The sequence below is a fragment of the Mastigoproctus giganteus genome, chromosome 14 (assembly GCF_048544385.1).
Source record: "Mastigoproctus giganteus isolate SK-2022 chromosome 14, ASM4854438v1, whole genome shotgun sequence".
NCBI lineage: Eukaryota > Metazoa > Arthropoda > Arachnida > Uropygi > Thelyphonidae > Mastigoproctus > Mastigoproctus giganteus.
This window is the reverse complement of record NC_143588.1, coordinates 79,775,459-79,790,292: the sequence shown is the minus strand read 5'-3', so window position 1 is coordinate 79,790,292 and position 14,834 is coordinate 79,775,459. Positions and strand designations below refer to the sequence as shown.

Sequence of the window (14,834 nt, the reverse complement as noted above, 5' to 3'; positions counted from 1 at the left end):
ATAATAACCAATCAACTTTGTCAGAAAATACTTTCCCTTAACAAACCCATGCTGTGTCTGAATTATTGCTGCAGTCTTGTCTAGATGATCCTGCAATGCATCTTTAACCAGTGACTCCATTATTTTACCTGGAACAGAAGTTAAACTAACTGGTCTCTGTAATTACTCGTGTCACCCTTCGATCCCCCTTTGTGAATTGGGGACACATTTGCACATCTCCAGTCCGTGGGAACCTCCCCTGAGTCCAAGGATGCTCTCATAATTATGGCTAAGGGTTTGCTTAGTTGCTTTGCCGGCTCCTTTAATATAACTGGATAGATCCCATCCGCCCCAGGTGCCTTTCTTATGTTTAACTTCAACAATTTCAACTCCACTTTGCTCTGTTATTACAAAATCATTAAGCACCCTGTTACAATTTGATAACCTTCTGCCATTTTCAAACCTTAATAACTCCTCATGTGTGAATGTAGATGCAAAATACTCATTCAGTTCGTTTGTTATCTGAGCAGGATCATCAACAGTCGAACCATCGATATCAAGTGGACCAATCTGATTCATCCCCTTCCTTCTAGAGTTTATATAAGTAAAGAAATCCTTTCTGTTTTTCTTAGCGTCTTTTGCCAAAGATTTCTCGTAATCTGCCTTCGCCTGCCTAACCTCCTTTGTGACCTGATTACAGACTAACTTATATCTGCCATAGGCTTCTGAGTCGCTTGATAATTTATATGCATCCCATGCATTTTTCTTCTCTACCACGAGTCTCATTAGTTCATCTGACATCCACTTAGGCCTAAACCTTGAACAATATTTCTTAATAGGTATGTAAAGCCTAGCAGGGATTTTGGTAAGTAAGGATTTAGTCCAAAATCTCTACTAAAATCCTTTTAGTAAGGATTTTAGACTAAAGATGAATATGGCTAAAACATTGTGGTCATAAGCCACGATCCCAAAGAATTAGAGGAAAATCTTAATCAGTTATGCACCGTTAGTAAGGATTTTGGACTAAAGATGAATATGGCTAAAACAAAAGTGACGATGAACAAGTATGCCACAGAAAGGGAAATAATGATTGAAGGAGCAGTAATTGAAAAGGTGGAGTCATATACTTATCTGGGACAAGTTATTAGCTGTAATAATGATAAATAGCTGGAAGTCAAGAGAAGAATAAATTTTGGATGGATAGCATTCAGGAAATATAGTCACATACTGAAGAGCAATATCCCAGTTTGTCTGAAACGTAAAATAATGAATCAATGTATACTCCCCACCATGACTTATGGAAGTGAAACTTGGGCACTCACCAAAAGAATGGAAGAGAAGCTGAGAACCACACAGCGAAGAATGGAACGAATTATATTGGGAATCAGACTGTTAGATAAGAAGAGAAACACATGGATTAGGCAGCAAACTCAAGTAAAGGACATTCTTATCAAAACTAAAGAACTAAAATGGTCTTGGGCAGGACACATAGCTCGAAGACATGATGACAGATGGACTAAGAAAATAACAGAAGGGAACCCAAGAGGAGCTAGAAGAAAACCTGGAAGACAAAGGCGGAGATGGATAGATGAAATTCATGAGTTTTTGGGTAGTAAATGGATGGCCAGTGCTTAAAACAGAAGGAACTGGAAAGTTGCTGGAGAGGCCTTCATCCTGCAGTGGATTGAAAATGGCTGATGATGATGATGAAAGCCTAGCAGCTTCCAAGATAAGTTCTTTGAATGCTTCCTATTTTGAATTTGCTGTTGGTAACATCGTCAGTTGATCCCACTGTATAGAATTTAAATACTGTCTCAGACCATCATAGTCGCCTTTACAAAAACAAAAACCCTTCCCTTTACTCCTGATGGTAGTTACTTCTTTGAGTAAATCCCACTTCAGCACACTGTGATCACTGCCACCTAGTGGTTCCTTTATCTGCAAATTCTTAATACATGAATGATCACTGCTGATAACCAGATCAAGAGTATTACCCTCTCTGGTTGCCTCTCGAACATGCTGATTTAGAAAACAGTCATCCAATAAATCCACAAAAGCCCTGCTAGTGTGTGAGTGACCAGCCCCCAAATTCCAGTCAATATCTGGGAAATTAAAATCCCTCATTATAAGACTTTCTGATATACTGGACCACTCTATTTCCCCGTACAGTTTCTTATTATACTCATCAGAGTCATTAGGCCTATAACACACTCCTACTCTCAATTTTCATCTCCCAATGCTTATGTCACACCAAACTGACTCAACAGAGCACTGTTCATCTATGTCAACTGGATGCATTTCTTTTGATTTTATGTTTTTCTTAACTAACAGCAGAACCCGTCTTCCCTTCCTACCCACTCAATCCTTTCTGTGCACATTGTACTCTCCAAATTCCAATTCTGCATTCCTACTATCAGTGTGACACCACGTCTCTGATGTCCCAACAATATCCGCCTTTGATGTCTTGACCAACACTTCAAATTCATCAAATTTGTTTACTATACTTCTAGCATTGGTATACATGCAGCTATTCTTATTCTTAGTTACCCTAACACGTCCCATATACCCACCTGTTTCACGACGACTGCCATCAGTCCCTGAAACCCCAAACTTCCCCTCGCTCCAAGCCGCTGCTTATTCTAATAGAATAAGCAGCGGAATAAAGAATGATAGAATACAAGGAGATCCATAATCCAATCCAGATCTAATCAGAGTTTTATGCAAAGAAAACAAAAAATCAGCTTGCAATGGTTCCAAGTACGTGGTGATTGGACAATGGAAGAATGAAAGAAAACCATGTGGTCAGAAGAATCATGATACACTTTGGACCGACGGTAGGCAGAGAGTATGGCGAGAACCTCACGAAACGATGGAACCTGATTGCTTTGTTAAGACAACTCAAGCTTTGGAGGTGGTATCATGGTAGTGGAATGTTTTGATAAATGATGTTTGCTTCAGAGATAATTGAGGATTCATGTCTTAACCGTTTTAAATTAGTTCCAGTACTAAGTGACATAGAAGTATCGACAGTGACCATCAATAAATATGAAAGTACAGATAATCCAACAGCGCTAAGATCCAGTTTAAAAGAAAACACTAGATTTATGTTAAGTTTTGGCAGTATCAGCAGCAGAAAAGGTTCAAGAAATCATTGTTGCCAACAGAATTGTTCACACTCCAACAAATCCATTAAGACTTGACTAATTTCATGCTGCTGAGCACGAAAATCACTAAAATTTGTCGATTGGCTCTTGCTTTCGAATTACAGTTGGGGTTTCATATTAGCGAGTTACTTTACATTATCAACTACGGCTCTCGGCAAAATGCATAGTAACAGCACAGTTTCAACACCGCAATTCACTCTGGTGAAGATGAGACACTGATGAACATCAACTTGAACGTCAACAGCAGCCTACGTCAAGGGATAGACCATTTTGTCCAAACCTTTATCTTTCTGAACCACATAAGATCACAGAAAGTGAGCTTAATATCCTCATCAGGGATCTCCAGCTGCCGGAGAATAAGGCCTTTTGACCTCAAGGCTACAACAGTGAAATCTTCTAGATCATTCTGTGAAAGGGACAATATTTCGTACTCGAAAATGGTAAAGTCTATCAAGAAGGTCTAGTGGCGGCAATAAACATGAGGACGTTCCCGAAATCTTGAATTAGGAGTGTTACTTGACCACTGTAACTTGTCAACAGGAGATTTACTTTGTCTTTTAATTATCCATGATGTGTAATACTCCAGGACCTCTGAAGACTCAAAGACGATGATTTTGTCTTATTAACCTTTCTGTACAAAAATATCTGGATGAAAAATGCCAAGGAGTTTTCTAAAAGCAACAAACTGAAATAATACACAGAAGGGGAATGAAATGAATCTTAGTGAATGTCAGCTTTAGTGGAGAAGTTAGAAGACAGAAAGACATCTACCATTACACGCAGAGATCGGTCAGAGAGAAAAGTGGATACCCAATTACAAAAAACAGTTCGCAATCCATAAGATGGAAGCTTGTTTAGAAAACTTTGATATCAAACGCGATCAAAAGCATTTGAAATGTCAAAAGCAACTGCTTGAGTTTCACCAAGCTTTTCCATTGAATTTGTCCACAGATGGGTAACATAAGTCAGAACATCACCAGTGGATCGTCACTGACAGAATCCCACTGGCCATCGTTGATCAGATAGTTTAAGAGTTGCCGGTTAATGGATTTCTCCATTACTTTAGAAAGAGTAGAAGTAAGTTCAATGGGACGATAACTGGATGGGAGGGATTTGTCACTCGTTTTAGTAACCGGCTGGATGAGAGCAAATTTGTTAGCAAAAGGAAAACCTGATTTGCAATAAGAAAGTGAGAAAAGGCGATACAAACCAAGAGGAACTTAAGCACACAAGCGTTGAGTACAAGGAGAGAAATACCATCAGGAATTAGAACTTTCTTAGCTGCACGAGAGTCGATTCAAAAGGTCGATTATAAGAAGAATAGGATGCTAGTAAATCGGCTTTATCTTTAGATGAGGATGCAATAGAACCATGAGATTGGAACAGAGGTGTAAGTGTAGATCGACAGAAGTTGAGGTCAATAGCTATAGCAAGGGATCAGAATGAACCTGGAGATTTGGGTTCAAGCCAATAGCAGTATGCAACAGTCTTATTTATAGACATAAACTATTAAGACCATTCAAACCATTTCTTCTGAAATTCACTCTCTCAAAACTCTTATAGTTATCCAACACTTTCCAATAGCCCGTGCTCAACCATGGTCATTTCTTAAGCTTCGTTTTCTCAACCTTAGACATAAAATTTTGGCGATCCGGCCCTTCTCTGAGATATCCTCACGCTCCTTCCACAGTTCTCTTCGACTTAGATCTCTTCTCTCGCTAGTATTTCTTCTAAATTCTCAGTAACTTCTTAAAGACGTTGTGACGTTATCAAAGACAAATTCAATATCAAGATTCAACATCTTCCATCAGTTTTTCTTTTCGAGTTTCCCAGTTCTATCCTCCAGTATTTGAAACCACCAATATTCCGATTAACATAACTTAAGAAAATATTAGTTTTCTTAATAAGTTTCGCTCCCTCAAAGACACGGACATCTTCCCTCGAAATCAGATGGCGGTCAGGGCTGAAGAATGCGTTCATTGTATTGCGTTTTATCTTTTAAAAATACCATTCCTTCATTGCCCAGATGGGGGAGAGTGGCACTGATAACAAACACAGCATGGGCGTGTCGAGCGAGGCTGACACCGCAGTTTTCGCATTAAAATCTGACCTTTACTCTTGACTCTTCGGACCAATAAATCAGGGCGCAATAAGGTGGTTATAAAGTTACGCAGCTCGAAATACGCCAGACGAATACAGAGAGGACACAAAACCCACGGCCAGTAACTGTCTAAAGACAATTCATACCTATAAGGAGTTGTCAAGGTATAGCACTAACTCACACGAGCAAAATGAACTGCGTCCCCTTATTCGTACCCCCCCCAAGGGACCTTTAGTTTCCACTTCCCATTCTGATTTCGAATTCCTGAATCATATTTAGTTCAGTATGTCGCCGAAAGAGGGCATCTCAACAGAGTTCTCCCGCCCGGACACTAAACGCATAAAATAACAGTTGTAGGCGATCTAACTTTTTCACACTCAGTGTAGAAAAGACAGAAACCAGCCCACTGCAAGTTAGGCTTAACTCGAATTTCCTCTTTGGAGTATCCGACTTGTAATGGAAGGAGCTTGATTGCAAAGAGGCAGTTTACGATATCTTGCCATCAGAGGGGGGTCCTCACAATGGCATTTAAGTGTCTCACCTGGCGGGTGTACTGAAAACCAGGCTAGCGTTGCAGCGGGGATGGTCGCAGCTACCACCAAAAACGGCGCACTTCCAAAAGCGACTTCTATCACACATTGCCCAACATTAAGATCGCTGGGAAGGAAACAGAGGTGGTTTACCCTAGTTTCCAGTAAAAAATGACCGCCTACATGACCCCACAGCTATTCTCTCGGGCCGTTATTTTCCCCCAAATAGCCATAACCCACTTATATAATCCATCACTGTCAAAATTATTCTCAACTCCAACTTTGCTCGTAAGTTGGTCATTTGTGGCGCATTTTTTTTGCTTCTATCCCTCTTCAGATTTCTTCACTAATATTTTCCAAGCTATCCCTCCCTAATCAACCACTTCTACCCCCCCCCCCACCGCCCCCAACCCGGAACAATCTCCTCACAGTAGTTGGGATCTCTTAACACTGATAGTTGGTACACTCGGCAGGTAACAAATGACTTCAAGCCATTAGAAACTTAAAAACAACCGAAAAAGATCAAAACCCATTAAAAAAAAAAAGCAGATATTCCCAAGAGAAAAGTAAAAGAATATTTGAATTTAAATCAACGGGTCTGATTTGCTTTGTTAATACAGAACACGTAAGAAAGCAGATTGGTCCCCTTACAGCTTGTAACCAACCTAAACTTCTAATTAAATTGAAAAAAATTGGTTAAAATGACTTAAGAGGAATAGACCCTGCTTATATCTGAGATCGTAATATTGTAACAAGGTTGGGAGGGCGGTTTTAGAAAAGGAAAATGTGACCCGAAATTCTTAGGCCGTCCTAGGGACACTTCGCCTTACACCAACGGATATATTGCAACAGAGTTGACACTGTACTTCACATGGGCAAGGACTGTAACTTATCGTATTTGAAAATACTCCATTTCTTACATATTAATTACAGTTGTATTACAACTGGCGCTTGTCAGGGGTCTCCCCAACGTTGAGAAAACCTCTGACCCCCAATTCCCAATTCAAATGTAGCAAACTACTTGGGCTAATCTGTGCCATCTTGACCTCGTATCGTTCAACGCGTTAATCGTATGCAAATTATAGGCTTCAGTATTTTAAACAAATAGTTCGGCAGACAAAGCCATCGGGGGAAAAACCAGAAGGAATAGAACGAATGGATAACAGAAGGAGGGGAAAACACAAATCGACCAATGGACGATCAGAAGTGGTACTCGGGAGAGTGGATCTGAGGTGGGAAAGCCAGAAACAAGGCCACTGAGTTCTATTTCGACTTCAGTTCCAGATGGCGCTTTCTTACAGCGACATTTCTTAGTATTGAATACGTGCTGAGAAATCAAAATGACCACTAGAGGGAGCTGAGAATTTCGTAGCTGTCAAAAAAAAAAAAGGCGCATTGTGAAGGAAATGGTGTCGCTTCCGGTCCACATAAGTGGATAATTGAATAATAAACAGCACCTTCGACTGCATTACAAGACGCAGCAAGTCTTTAGACATTCGAATGCGCTTTCTTAGACAGAGAGGTCAAAGAGATCCCGTATGTGACGGACCCAAGCAACGATCCGTTGATGGCATTCCCATGGCAACGTCACCATCGCCAAAGTGAGGAAGCTGTGCCCCAAATAACCCCCCAACCTTCTTCCCTCCCCACCCCTCAAAAACTGTCCACCATTTCCGTTCCAAGTTAGCCAACCGGACTGGGGCAATTAACCACAATGCGAGTCACAATGGCGCATTCACATCAGCAACCAAAGAACAGATGCTGGCCTTTGGACATTAGTATTTCGAGCCATACTTCACGTACAACAAGCACGTAGGGAAGTGGGGGCTGGTACGGTGGAGACTATCTCTTACCATCCCTAGCCGGCAGTAAGAAGCAGCACACACACACACACCACCCAATAATTATGCCTACAGCTCCCAGTTCGCAATCGTTGAAGCCTTACTGTATCTTCGTAATTATTGGCTTCTACGACCACACGCTGTCCGTATAACGGAACTCCTTAACGACATCGGACTGGTTGCTACTACTGCTCCTAATCCGGTCTCAGTACACGGATATAATAAACAACTTAGACACATTCTCACATTTGTCGACATATCTTTGCACGCTTGGCCAGCTTTGGGACTTTTTTTTTTTTTCTTTTTTAACAGAGGGCGTTATAACAAGCATTATTAATTACTTCACACCCATTCCCCTCTTATCTCTTATCACTGAGTGACGGATGGATGGAAACGCTTCCAATAGACGGTCTTAAAAAAAAGAGTGGTGGTTAAGGTTAAAATCCCATAACAATACTTTGGAGTACGATTGGTTAAAAGTAATGGCGATTGCTAAGGTCATAAATTAAATATCACTTTAATAAGCGCCTCATGGCTCGCGACCAACAATTAGATTTTGCCAGTTTCATAAGCTGCTCATGGCTCGCGACCAAGAATTAGATTTTATCAGTTTCATAAGCTGTTCATAGCTCACGACTGACCATTAGATTCTGTCAGTTTCACAAGCTACTCATGACTCGCGACCAACAATTAGATTTTGTCAGTTTCATTCACAAGCTGCTCATGGCTCGCGACTAACAATTAATTCTGTCAGTTTCATGAGCTGTTCAGAGCTCGTGACCAACAATTAGGTTCTGTCAATTTCATCCATAAGCTGCTCATGGCTCGCGACCAACAATTAGGTTCTGTCAATTTCATCCATAAGCTGCTCATGGCTCGCGACCAACAATTAGATTTTTTCAAGTTTCATAAGCTGTTCATAGCTCGCACCTGACCATTAGATTCTTTCAGTTTCACAAGCTACTCATGGCTCGCGACCAACAATTCGATTCTTTCAGTTTCATTCACAAGTTACTAATGGCTCGCGACTAGCAATTAATTCTGTTAGTTTCATAAGCTGTTCACAGCTCGCGACCAACACGTGTGTGTGTGTCCTGGTATCACACGTGTTGGTCGCGAGCTGTGAATTCTGTTAATTCTGTTAGTTTCATAAGCTGTTCACAGTTCGCGACCAACAATTAGATTCTTTCAGTTTCATTCACAAGTTACTAATGGCTCGCGACTAGCAATTAATTCTGTTAGTTTCATAAGTTGTTCACAGCTCGCGACCAACAATTAGATTTTGCCAGTTTCATAAGCTGTTCATAGCTCTCGATCAACAATTAGATTATGTCAGTTTTATAAGCTGCTCATGACTCGCGACCAAGAATTAGATTTTATCAGTTTCATAAGATGTTCATTGCTCACGACTGACCATTAGATTCTGTCAGTTTCATAAGCGACTCATGACTCGCGACCAACAATTAGATTTTTTCAGTTTCATTCACAAGCTGCTCATGGCTCGCGACTAACAATTAATTCTGTCAGTTTCATAAGCTGTTCAGAGCTCGTGACCAACAATTAGGTTCTGTCAATTTCATTCATAAGCTTCTCATGGCTCGCAACCAACAATTAGATTTTTTCAGGTTTCATAAGCTGTTCATAGCTCGCGACTGACCATTAGATTCTGTCAGTTTCACAAGCTACTCATTGCTCGCGAACAACAATTAGATTTTTTCAGTTTCATTCACAAGCTGCTCATGGCTCGCGACTAACAATTAATTCTGTTAGTTTCATAAGCTGTTAACAGCTCGCGCCCAACAATTAGATTCTGTAAATTTCCTTCATAAGCTACTCATGGCTCGCGACCAATAGTTAATTCTGTCAGTTTCATAAGCTGTTCATAGCTCGCGACCAACAATTCGATTCTTTCAGTTTCATTCACAAGATACTAATGGCTCCCGACTAGCAATTAATTCTGTTAGTTTCATAAACTGTTCACAGCTCGCGACCAACAATTACATTCTGTCAATTTCCTTCATAAGCTACTCGTCGCTCGCGACTAACAATTAATTCTGTTAGTTTCACAAGCTACTCATGGCTCGCGACTAACAATTAATTCTGTTAGTTTCATAAGCTACTCGTGACTCGCGACCAACAATGAAAATCGGTCAGTTTCAAGAGCTGCACGTGGCTGGTGATTTTATGTATATGATTTTAATCACATGTGCGGCTTGCTTATTGTTTTAAACATAAATAAAGCGCACGATTTACAATTATAATTTTTTTTTTTGTAATAAATTGCGTATGACCTTGTTGTTTTCAAGTGGCACAAAAACCAATGTGGAATACGTCTCGCTGCCGGTATGACACCAGTTCTTACAATAGTGGCATTCTCTGAAAACATAATTTATTCATTTACTAAAGGGAGCTTTTTATCATCTTCTAAAATACTGTTTTCTATGTATAAACGTGATCGAAGAAACAATGGCTGATCATTCAAACCGTTGCACGCGGGCACGATTTCGAATCGGACAATTCATATCTCATTGTTGATGTGAAATGCAGAAGATAATACTACAAGTAATACTGCGTCTGCGCAGCTACTGACAGTACTTTTCTACATCAGAAATGATCCATACTACCGAAATGTGGCGGATAATAAAAATTGCGAACAGGGTGGACTACGGGTCAGTTTTTGAGTTCATCTGGGTATTATAAAAGTCCTTTTGCCGCATGAGGGCTAAATAATAAAGTAGCTGATGAAATCAAAGTTCTTTACTACTAACCACGTGACATTTTTACTATTTCCTGGCGTGCAATAATAAAAATCACAACTGCCGATATTAACAATGAGTAATGTCTTTCAGCCGAGAAATCGTCTGCTAGATTTTTCTGCTTTCAAACTACACCAACAGATTTTGTAAAAAGCAATTATTATAGAAATAATAAGTCAAGATATAAACAGCATGTTTATAAAAATAATAATCGTAGTTAAATCTTTTGGACTGTGATTATTCTTTTGGAGCCTCAGTTTTCTAGAAAAACAACGTCTCAAAGCAGCACAAGAGGTTCAATCACATCGCAGAGGATATAAAACAAAGGGAAACCTTAAATTAGAAATCTGCAGAGCTAATCCGTGTTAATCTTATCCGTTCATAATCTGCAGAAAGCCCGGCAAATACAAACCGGTGGGCCATATATGGCGAGAAACAAGCCAATCATTAACTTCTTTTTGCGATTATTAATTCTTCTCATTGTACTTTGTGAGAAAGAGATAGAGCCGGGACTTCTGTGGAGAGGTCAAGGAGTTTGGACCATTCCAGAAGTCCCATGGTCCCTCTTTGAACATCAACTGTTTTTGATAGTTGGATGGCAACTTCTAGAGATCAAGAGCTTTTGCTTTATAAATAACCAAAAATTCGCTTCAGATCCAATAATATTAACAATCAACAAACCTTCAATAACAATAAATTTTTCATCCCATAATTCCACCTAACATCACGGATCGTAGAATTAAAATGAAACGAATGCTTTCATTTCCTATCTTCTGCTACAGAATAAAATCAGAACTGTCGTTATTAACAATGAGCGATGAATTTCAGCAAAGTAATCGTCTGCTAGTTTGTAATCGTCTGCTTTTTTTCTGATAATTCAAACCGTTTTCGTGTTTTCATTTTAAGTCTATCAGATTCTACCGTAGGGGTTTGCGTTGGAGAAAGGGACCATACACCACTTTAGAAAAGGGTTCGGACTTACGAAAGTACCGTCCCTTTCCCTTTTCAGCAAGAAAAGGGGAAGGGACGAATACATAAGTGTCTTTAAACCACTTCAAACCTGATTCGATATCCTTGGCGTGATGAGGCGGTTTTCATCTGCAGTTCCCCGATCGATCCGCATTGCCGACACCATTCCCGTAGATGCGACAGCGGTGGGTGAAGTGCCGCATAACGGTACCATTGTTGTGCACACATACTACTTCACCTAGGTTAATGGGGTTAAATCCGAGTTGGCTCTGCTTAGAATGCACTGCTTTTCGAATTTTTTGGAATTTTAATAAATAGTAATGTTTCCCTGGTGGCAAAAATTGTCATTATAGAGCTAATGACAATTTGGACAAAGATTCTTCTGAGAAAAACCTGTAAAGTAGGCTTTGGCTGATTTAATACGTAAAATTGTAATAGCATTTAGGGATCTCAAAATAGAAAGAAAATACGAATATTATAAAAGAGAGAGAGAACCAAATATTACAATTTAGTCTTGCTGATAGGACTGCAAAAGCATAAAAACACTGAGGGAATGAATCAGACGAATGAAACGTCAAATATTTAAACATTTAAACAATGAAATGTAGATTTCACCTATTGTATCGATTGTTGCTGATGTCACCTAAATTGTTGTAGATTTGGCCTAATATTTATTTAAAAACTACAAATTTTCTTCTGCTTGTCCTTTTTTTTCTTCTGCTTGTTCAATTTCAGTGATTCTGATTTAGCATTGTTCACTGGCGTATGAGAATTGGACATTGTTTGAAATTACCATTGTTGGATTGCGAGGCTGTTGTAGATTTCATCAAAATTTGTACAGATTGTTGCAAATTGTTGCCGATTTCACCTAATATTGATTTATAAGCTACAAATTTCCTTCTGCTTGTCTTTATCTTCTATTAAAAGAAAAGTGTAACCGTACTAGCAACTGAAGTCTCCTTTTGGGTGCCCACAAGACAAGCAACATTATCAGAAACTGAGCACCTGCTGGTGTGAGGGGAAAATTGGTGACGTATTTCTGTTTATTGTAATTGGAGGCCACTCTAGCATTCGCAGTCGTTGTTTATCGCCTTAATAGGTCAAAGTAGCTCCTAACTCAGCCAAGGAACGCACTGGCAGTACAAAATAAACTTAGGATTCGTTTTCTAAGACAGAAGACGAATCCTAGATCGGAGTTTCTTCTGGTAACGGGAAACACGATGTTCTAAAACCATCCTGGTTAAAACAAATTCTACATTACGTTACATTCTCTTATTTTATAGCCGATAATGAACCAAAATTCACTTAACGAAGAAGAAGAATAGAGGAGACTCTTCGACACGTGATGCACAGTTTTTACAAATCCTTTCACCCTTTATGTCTCTGTAAACCAACAAAGACGTATGTCAGAGATAACAATCTACAGGAGCCGTTTAGTGACTTGTCAGGATGGTAAGCAACTCATCAAGCCCGGAACTAGCGTGAGATTAAGATAGAGAGAATAAGCAGAAATTGAAAAACGTAGAACAATAGTCCGGGATGACGGTGCAGGTAAGTTATTGACTTTACAACAGCGCAAGACCACCAGGGCGGAACATGAAAGTGAAGTCTCGTTAAAATGGTGATAAAAATCTACAGCATCCCCCCACCCTTCTACGATCCATATGCAAATAGACGGATTTTCCAAAACGGAACACCGGGCTGAGGTTCGTGGAAGGGGTGGGGGCATCACGTGCCTTCTGTTAACCATTAAAATAAGCAGTCAGGGATTATCTGTCCACATCTTTCAACTGAACCCATACCCGACCCCCCTTGAAACATGTGAACAATCTGAAAAATAAATATTATCATATAATGTATTAAATTCTAGAGATTATCTCTTGTTTTTGTCATGATGGTCTACCGCTGGATTTGATCCTTAATAAAATATGCAAATTTTCAATCATAAATTTTATTATGAACAAAACAGGATTCTCTGAAGAGTCTTATTTTGTTCTTAAAATCAAGAACGTTGGTCACTTAAACGCTTAAAAATCAATACAGTGCATCAGACATTCGTTTGTATTTTATTAAGTGAAAATAAGACTGTTATTTTGAGAATTTTAAGTAAAATTGTTGCAGTTAATGAGACTAAAGCTTTTGGCAGAAGATTTTAGCCATTTTACGCGTTCTTTTACAACAATGTTGCTCGTGATTTCGATCCAGAACGCATTGTTTGCTGGAAAATGTGAATCGGCCATTGTTGAGGTCGCGTGCTAAACCAAACGTTTATTTCTCTGGGGAAAAAAAAAAAAAAAAAAAAAAGCAGACGACTGATGACATCACGAGCTGAGAATTTTACTTAACGTCACGAGCTGTAGATTTCGCTCGATTTTGAAAGCCACATTTAATTGTTAATTAGGAATTGACGCACGATGTTAATTTCGTTTTTTAAAACATTCTGAACAATAAATAATCTATTGTTAGTAAGAATTTCAACTGAATTGGTTAATTTAAACACTATCGAGGGTACGGGCTGCGATCAAGCGGGCAGGTAAAAAGTGTAAAGCCCTACCTGGTCACAGTGGTGTACACAGAAGGAACACACTGGGTGTCTCTCTTCCCCCCGCCTGGGCAAGTAGTGGGTAATAGTTCGTTGCAGCTTTCCAGGAGCTCTGACAGCAGCAGACAGGGTTGGTTGTGTACGGCTAGACAATGCACACGGCTAGGAATGGCGACCGTGACTATCGGAAGGTTGCACCCGTAGCGTCCGTGACACAGCTGCACGCAAATAGGTGCGTTGCATCCACGGCCCCTCTCTCCCCATTGGGAGCACAGTTACCGGGATCCCGCCCGAGCTTCCGCGCGGCAGCCAATCGCTTCCTAGCACGAGCCACTGCTTCTATCGGTTGCGGTTCTTGGCTAATTGCCAAGTGCGAAAGTTGTCCGACAGCGGATGGCCCCGTTGCACGCGCATAGAGGAGGTAAACAGTAGTGGCTGCCGGAGATCGGGGGGTAGGGACATCGGAGACGCCCAGTCCGCGTTCTGACTGGCGCTTCTTGCTACCTAGGCAACCGAACGGAAGGTAAGTCGGGGTGGGGTGATGGCAAACCGCAGTTTCACCTCGAGTGAGGCGCGGGGGCTTTTGTGAGAGATGCGTTTTTAGTGTGACTACCGGACTTCCCCACTGAACCCAACAGTGAACCCGGCTGCAGCGTTCACATCGGTATTTGCAAAAAATCCGCTTATTTTTTGGGCAGAAGACATATTCCGAAATGTGTTGTGGGTGTTTTAGGGTTAACCACCGATTCACTCCACTTTGCCTCTAAATTATCCGGCAGATTGAATGGGGATGCACTCATCCCCTTGCTCTACATCTTCCTTTTCTTCATCTGGTGCTGTTAAGGGCGTTTGAAGGTCACCAATCCCCATTTTTAAGAAGATATTTCACAGATCCCCACTTATACTCCAACAGACTCAGAAAGAAGTCTTTTTAATCTTCATATTCGTCTGA

The 14,834-nt window shown here is 40.3% G+C and overlaps 1 protein-coding gene across 2 annotated transcripts in view; it reads right to left on the bottom strand.

The window, feature by feature from the left end:
- Nucleotides 1-14,041, bottom strand: part of LOC150075284 (uncharacterized) — a 107,834-nt gene extending 93,793 nt beyond the window's left edge. For both annotated transcript variants that reach the window (XM_090388319.1, XM_090388321.1), the window contains exon 1: nucleotides 13,895-14,041. The gene's annotated coding sequence lies outside the window, so the exon portion shown is untranslated. The remainder of the gene's footprint in view (nucleotides 1-13,894) is intronic.
- Between the last annotated feature and the right edge of the window lie 793 nt (nucleotides 14,042-14,834).